Source organism: Rhipicephalus microplus, chromosome 4, assembly GCF_043290135.1.
Source record: "Rhipicephalus microplus isolate Deutch F79 chromosome 4, USDA_Rmic, whole genome shotgun sequence".
NCBI lineage: Eukaryota > Metazoa > Arthropoda > Arachnida > Ixodida > Ixodidae > Rhipicephalus > Rhipicephalus microplus.
Genome location: NC_134703.1, coordinates 171,605,279 through 171,613,233, shown reverse-complemented (window position 1 = coordinate 171,613,233; position 7,955 = coordinate 171,605,279).

Genomic DNA, 7,955 nt, shown 5'->3' with positions numbered 1-7,955 from the left:
CTTCAATATTTAAAGAAAAAAATATAGTTTTTGGTTCATTAAGTATTACGGCTTGGTGGCGCTAGCCACCGCCCGATCTAAAGGGTACAGCCATATCCGCCAATCCATCCATCATCATCATAGTTGTGACAGTGGCAGCGCCAGTAGTGACCCCTGGTGGAAGGCAAGCCTTGGTGGCGGGTGAAACTTGAGCGTGCCTCTTCTGCACCTAGGCTGGATGCTAGGTGGATGCCGGTTGTTGTCGAGCAACTCATTAGGCCTACGGCTCTGCGCAGACGCCCGCAGCACGTGGCACAACTAGGTGAATCGTGGCGTTGAGGTGTTGCGTTCTGCTTCCCTCACTTTTTTTTTATCTTGGGATGCAAGAGTTCGGAAAAGTGATTTTTGTTTTATTTTCATGGGCGTCTCCGCCGCCGCCGATGTATTAGCTAGCAGTACTGACCATCGTACCACGTGGCCGAAAAGCCCGAAGCTCCCTTCCCTAGGCCCTGCTCTATTGTTTCTTTCGAGATTTTTTTTATGTATTCAGCGGGAGGGATTTCATCCTTAGCCGGCTGTCTTCTGCACATCGTCAGCGTCGCTTGGCCAGGAATGCGGTCGTGAGGTCGGGCGATGGAGATGCCTGGGACCTGCACAACTGTCTGCAGTCCGGCGCCCTCGTGAGGGCTGGTCGCAACTGGAAGACGTGTCGGCGGTAGCGACGGTTCATCGCGCCGACGGCAACGTTGGTGTTGCGGGGCCGGTACTGAGGTGAAGTCGAGCCGGACAGTACAGCAGTGTCGACCAGGGGCGGTGTCGTGGTGCAAGGACATTATGGGCATGTGATGTCATTTGTTTTTGTTAAAGCTTGTGTAGCTGATCTTTTTGTTTTCGAGATATGGTTTGATTTGGGGTTTGGGGGATGTGAAGTTGCTGACACCCCCTGTAAAGTTGTTTGTGCCGTGTGGCGCACGTGCCTCGCCCAAAAGCCGCCAATCGGGTTAAAACAACCATGCGGTAAGTGGTGTTGATTACCACTGTCATCATCATCATGGTTGTGACACTGGTAGCGCCAGTAGTGACTCGTGGTGGAAGGCAAGCCTTGGTGGCGGGTGAGAATTTAGCGAGCCTCTTCTGCGCGTGGCGGTTGGCGTTAACGGTTGTCTCTAGCGTGGGTCTTCGGTGCGTGGCACCGCGTGCTGCGACGCCGGGGGCCCGTGTGGTAAGTCAAGCGTTGGCGACGCCGCCTTGGGTGTGTCAGTGTGTTTGTCGTGTTATTGTGTAAGGATGCCCTAGCGTATTACTTACGATTTATGTATCATTCGGCGGCCGATATTGTCGTTTTAAATTAGTTAAATAAATGTGTATTGCTATTGGTTAGTACCCACCGGGTCTACTGTGTCCATTCAATTCAAGAGTTTGGCGCGCGCTCGCCAATTCGAGACCCCACAACGTGACCCGGGGCACGTGCGCGCCGGTGTTCGTTTCGTCGCGTCACGCCGGCGAGGCCACGCCAGGCGCTGTTCTCCCTGCCATATACTACCAGGCGCGTGCTGCACTGCGTTGCATTGAAGCATGCACGTTAGAGCGTGCCCGGCATCCCTCCAAGAGAGGCACCAAGAGAGGCAAACGCTGGGCTGTCTGGTGCAGTGCTCTAGTATACTCCACTGACCTATAGTAGAGATCAGTGGTACACTTTAGTCTGGGTAACGTCATCGGCGCGAAATGCAGCATGTCGCATCTTGCGCCGGTTGCAGCTGGGTTGCGCCGACGGACGCTGGTCGCGCCGGTCGCGCCTGGCGTCTAAATATCGTGTTCGTGTTTTAGTAGGATAGCGTTGCTGCAGCAAGCGTGTGCGCGTCAACGTTCCATCGGAGTATAATTGGCCCTTCATGATGCACTCATGGCCGTTTCGCTAGCTCCACATATACTAAATTTGGTGTTAGTGACCCGAATGGATGACGAAGGTATATGACTGGTGCAAACACGATAATCATGTCACGCGTGTCATGTGAGAAATGAACACATACCACGCTCAATTTGGTATCACGTGGCGTGAATAGACGATGAACGTAAATGACTCGTCTAAACATGATATTCATGATGAGCGTGTCAGGTAAAGCATCACTACATGATATGCTCATAGTGTGCTAGCGGCCGTTTCACTAGTTTCACATATACCAAATTTGTTTTCAGGTGACATGATTAGATTACGAAGGTAAATGAGACGTCCAAACATGATTATAAAGACATGGAAGCCATGCATGGCCTAATTTACCTCTGCCTCGTAATATAGCACTAATTTTGAAGTGACATATTACCCTTTCTCATTCGAGATTTGCATATCATTGATTCTCACTGAACGTGGGATCTGCCAACTTTTTTAGTACCTTTGACTAGTATGTTTCTAAATTAAAAACGACGTGATTGTATACTTAAAATGCATCTAGGCGCTTTTGAAAATGCTATGGCCGTGAAGCAGTCAATTATTGTGGTCGTTCGTGATTCATATGATTAACTCGGCCACCGTTTCTTTAGCATTGCCTGTTGTTTGATCGTGCGACATGATATTCGTGATGAACAAGAAGTGAACTACGAAGTCACTACTCTGTGACAAAGGCGTGATTTTGATGAGTGAATGCTGCTCTTTTCCGAAGTCCAGTGGTTTTAGTATATTATAACGGGGCATGGATATTACAGTCAACACTTTGTGTGGTGGTCACATATCTCAATAAACAAGCTTTTGTATTTGTTTTTTGAATGTCTTCGCAACATTTCACTGTTTCCTACACAGGCTTGTGCCATGGAATTGTGACCTGAGGTCACTCAACTGCATAAACCATCTTACGAGCTTTATTCGCAACCACTGCAATAACATCACAACTGAACAGTAAAGAAAGAAACGGTATCATTTACTCGGTGAATTGATGTGTAGGAGCTGATAACTAAGCATCTGACACAAACATGAAATCGCCAAGACATCGCGGACATTCGCATTTGAAGTCCGCCAGTCGCTTTATCTTGCGTTATTGCATGTCTCAAAGTAGACGACAATGGTAGCGCTGGTTCGAGAATATGCAACAGTACCAACTAACCTATACTCGGCTTAGGATAATATTTATATTCAGCTATATAGGTATACAGGCCAGCACAACCCTATGAATATTTCGCTACAGCAGTCAAACCCGCTACTGTGGTCTAGTGGCTAAGCTACTTGGCTGCTGACCCAGCTGTCGTGGGATGAAATCCCGTCCACGGTGCTGGTATTTTCGATATAGGCAAAAACTTTTGAAGCCTGCGTGATTACATTTATGGTGAACATTAGAAAACCCCGTGTAATCTAAATTGCCGGAGCCCTCCACTACGGTGTCTCTCATAATCATATCATAGTTTTAAGACATCAAACCCCACCAGTCTTTATTATTGTATAATGTTATGGGTACAGCACTCATGAAAACGACAACACAGCGAATAAAGAAACACACATTTTGCGGTGTACGAAAAGATACTGGCCTACAAGCTATGCCTGTAAAGACTCTGAGAAATACATCTTACATTCTAAAATTGCGTATACTCATGCATCCTTGTACTTTTTAACGTTAGGGCTAACTTGCACTCACTCCAATTGCTGCACATGTTAGGTCATGCAATAATGTACTGGAACCTTCTTGTGCACATATTAATGTTCTAATCGTAGTTCTAACGTTCCAACAAAACAGAACGTTATACAAAGATGTAGAGAGAATAGACCACCTCAGGAGGACCAACCGAAAACGCAGTTTTTTTCCAAGTATTGCAAATAAGTTATGCGGAAACCAGCAAGGTGGCATAAGGGTTAAGAAGAGGCTGCAATACTTTTGTTCATGTGCTTCGAGTTGTCAATGAATTCGTTCTCGCCCTGTGAATTGCTAGCTTCGTGTTTAGCTCATTTCATTCTGGTTCCGGCAGCTGTGTTGAACGAATCACATGGTCATGGGCTGTACCAATCTTAGCCTCGGAAACAGGAATAGTGACAAGAAACTTTGTGGACATTTTTTATTAACTTCGTCCTCATCCCTGCATGATCACGGTCACCATCATCCGCTTGTCTCTTTGTCCCCGTCGCCACTGTATGTCATCATCATCGTGATAGTCTGGTGCAGACTGTGCCCGTACGTTTTCCAAAGTCCTAGCTTGAATAAACGCCGTCCTAACCGAAACTTCATACTTGGTAGAGGTTCTTGGTACAAAATCAGTTTATAAGATGCTAAGCAGCTCTCTGGCTAACGTGTGTAACGCCGTACTAACGTGCGTCCGTGTGAATGTTGCGCTACGCATTCCCCTCACCGCAGGTGTTCCCCTCGTTACAGGTGTTGCCCGCATTCCCCTCGCCGCAGCGGAACGGAACATTCATACGGCGTTACACACGGGAGCCAGAGAGCTGCTTAGCATCTAATAAACTGATATTGTACCAAGCACCTCTAGCAAGTATGAAGTTTCGGTTAGGACGGCGTTTATTCGAGGTAAGACTTCGCAAAACGCATGGGCAGAGTCTGCACCACAACCTCACGATGATGATGACACACAGTGGCGACAAGGACAAAGAGACAAGCGGATGATGGTGACTATGATCATTCAGGGATGAGGACGAAGTTACTAAGAAATGTTCACAAAAGCGGCGCCAAGTAGGTCACACCGGCCTTGCGCGTTGACGTCACGCTCTCCTCCTCAAATGCTTCTATTGCAGGTGCACGCTCACGTAAATCTCCCTCACCCGCCGCGCACTCGCCCCAGCGCCCGCAGCTTCCGGCACCTCCGCCCGCTCGCAACACACTCTCGCTTCACCCTATCCACCACCCACAACGCTCAACTGCACGTCGAGTGGAAACACAATTCTGGCTCGTTTATCTGCGATGAAATTTACACGAAACCCGACCCGCCTCCAGTGTCTTTGCGTTTCAAATAAAAGTTTACCCGGGTAACCACTACACCGAGTTCCTCTTCAAACCTTTCTTGCAGCACTCACTTCAACACTCGTTTAAACTGGGTCAACGGCATGCGCACCGCTGTTGCTTCGTATGCCACCAGGGTGCCCTTTGGGGAGATAATCCGCAGTTTTTTTCGGGGCGAAGCTCCTTATAGCAACACCTGTTCAACCCTCGTAGCCATTGTAGTATATAACAAGTATACCATCTTGACCTCCAAAGTGGAGCCGGTGAGAGATTTCTTCTGTGCGTTGTTGAACAATAAAAAATAGTGCTCAGTGTACATACCGATGGATGCTAATGGGGAATGAGAGACAGGAGCATTCGGATTTTAGTTAACGCGCACGCTGCGATCCCCATTAGCAGCCATTGGCATGTACATTGAGCACTACCTGACAGGAAAAGGTTGCTACGTTATACTATCTTGGCGATACCCTTGGTTTTAGAAAGGTTTACCGAGCGTTGGGCCGCAGTGCCATGAATACAGTGAACTAGTATGTACCATGAGCTCGAGGTGGTTAAAGGTGGGAAGTAGACACGAAGCGCGAGCCGCAAGAAAGTGTGCATGTGCCACCTCTCGTTTAGTCCTTGGAATGTCCGCTTGATGGGGGTGCTTCTATATGGGGAATATATGGTGAAAAGATGCGAGATGGGCGTACATGGAGTGTTGAATAGATGGACGAACGGACACACAGACAGATGCATGGATGGACGCATGAACGGACGCAGGGGCGGATGCATGGACGAACGCAGGGACGGACGCACGAACAGACGCACGCATGGACAGGTGGATGGACGCATGGACGGTCACACAGACGGACGCATGGATGGACGGAAGCAAGAACGAATGGATGAACGAATGCTTCGCCCCACTCTCCATCATTCACTCCGTTGATATGCTGCCAATTTTTTTCTTCTAAACAGCTGTTGTTGCTGAAACTGGCAGGTCACCGGTGTAACTTTCAAGATGGGTATAGCAATAACAGTCCCACTATTGCTGAATATATTACTAGTACACAACTTTTAGGTGACTGCATGTGCAGGAAACACAATATTTTTCGATGCACCGCTGTCTTCGTTTTCTCTGCTCGATGAATACAGATCACCTAATGAGCACACACTGATGCTCGCTCACAAACTTCGATGTGAACTAGCTCCGGTAAACAATGCAATCGTTGTTTTCCGGAGCAGGGAAAAGGGTGAAATGGCACCATAAAACCAGAAAACTAGAAACCACAAAAAGCAGAAAACATACACGGGTGATTAGTCTTCATATAATAGCGAACAATCTTGAACTTAATATTTACATCTTTTCTTTTTATATTGCTACGTGCCAGTGCATAGAGCTGAAGAAGGCAAAGCAGATAGACGGGCACGAGCTAATCTGTGTGGCTGGCGCTGCTCGCCTAACCGGCTGTAAATACATCGGGGACTACCCGTCTGAGTCAGTCTCCTTCCCGTAACATATTTGGCGGAGTTGTGCGATCCCCGTCCTCGCCACAGAACTCCGAAGTTGACGCTCCCTCGCGGCTTACAACAAGACCACTCAAGACTCGGCTACATCCTCTCCGGTCGCTCCCCCTTCTGCCCGACCTGTCAACCCAGCGCCCGCAACAACTTTCGTGACGCTTCCCGCGCTCAAAGACCCCGGCGTGTTCTCGGGCAGCGAGGGTTCCGACGTCGACCAATGGCTACGCCTCTACGAACGCCTCAGCGCCACTTACAAGTGGGATCCCACTCTTATGCTCGCAAACGTCATCTTTTATCTCGACGAAACCCCTCGTGTTTGGTTTGATAACCACGAGCATGACATAACAAGCTGGGACAGCTTCAAGGCAAAGATCCGTGAGCTTTTTGGCAACATCTTTGGTCGTCACTGAGCTGCGAAAAATGAGTTGTCGACAAGCGCACAATCTTCCACGAAGCCCTACATTGGTTATATTCAGGCTGTCCTTTCACTATGCTGCCAAGCTGACGAAAATATGTCTGAACCTGAAAAAGTTGCGCATACCCTGAAGGGTATCGCCGACGATGCGTTCAACTTGTTGGTATTCAACGATGTGTCATCTGTTGATGCGATCACTCAAGAATGCCGCCGGTTCCAACAAGCTAAAAGCAGATGCATCTGCCTTCAGTTCCAGCGCCTCCCAAACACCACTGCGACGTCCTCGTGTCTCGACACATATCATCCACCAGGTGCCTGTGACAACTTGACGCGAATCGTCAGGCGGGAGCTTGAAGCGGCTGCTCAAGCTAAGGTGGGACCAACATCCCCTGACCCCTCTCCGCCAATTACGTTGCCTCTCATTCAAGCAGTCGTCCGGCAGGAAATCTCCAGCTTGGCAATTCACTCTATCTCACCGCCTCCCCGCACCGACTACCAGCCCCGATATACGCCTGCACGTCCCTTCCCGACCGGCTCTCCCTCAACGTTCCGTAATCCGTCCGCATGGCGAACACACGATGACAAGTTGATATGCTTCTCGTGTCACAGAATCGGGCACATTTCTCGCCATTGCAGAAGTCGCTGGGGTCCTCCTGCACAACCGTCCTCTCGTACCTTCTATGCACGTCCTGCCTATCACCATGAAACCAGCCGCGACCATTTTGCCCAGGATCCTGCCTCTGAACACCGCTACTCCCGCTCTCCATCCCCCCAACGTCTCCAGTCTCGTTCTCCACAGCCCCGCCGACCATCTTCCCCCGCCTTCCCACGAGGTTCCCCGACGGAAAACTAAGCGTTGCAGCCCCCCAAGGTGGCGCTGCATCGCTCGGACTGACCGAAAATCCTCTTTTGACGATACCGACAAAACGGAACCTCATAGATGTACAGGTAGACGGCGTACATGTCACTGCTCTTGTCGACACCGGCGCCCAACTTTCCGTGATGACGAGTGATTTTCGCCGCAACCTCAAGAAGGTTCTCACACCTACGACCACTCAGTTCGTCCGTGTTGCGGATGGTGGAATGGCATCTATCGTTGGAATTTGCTCCGCTCGTGTGAGCATTGC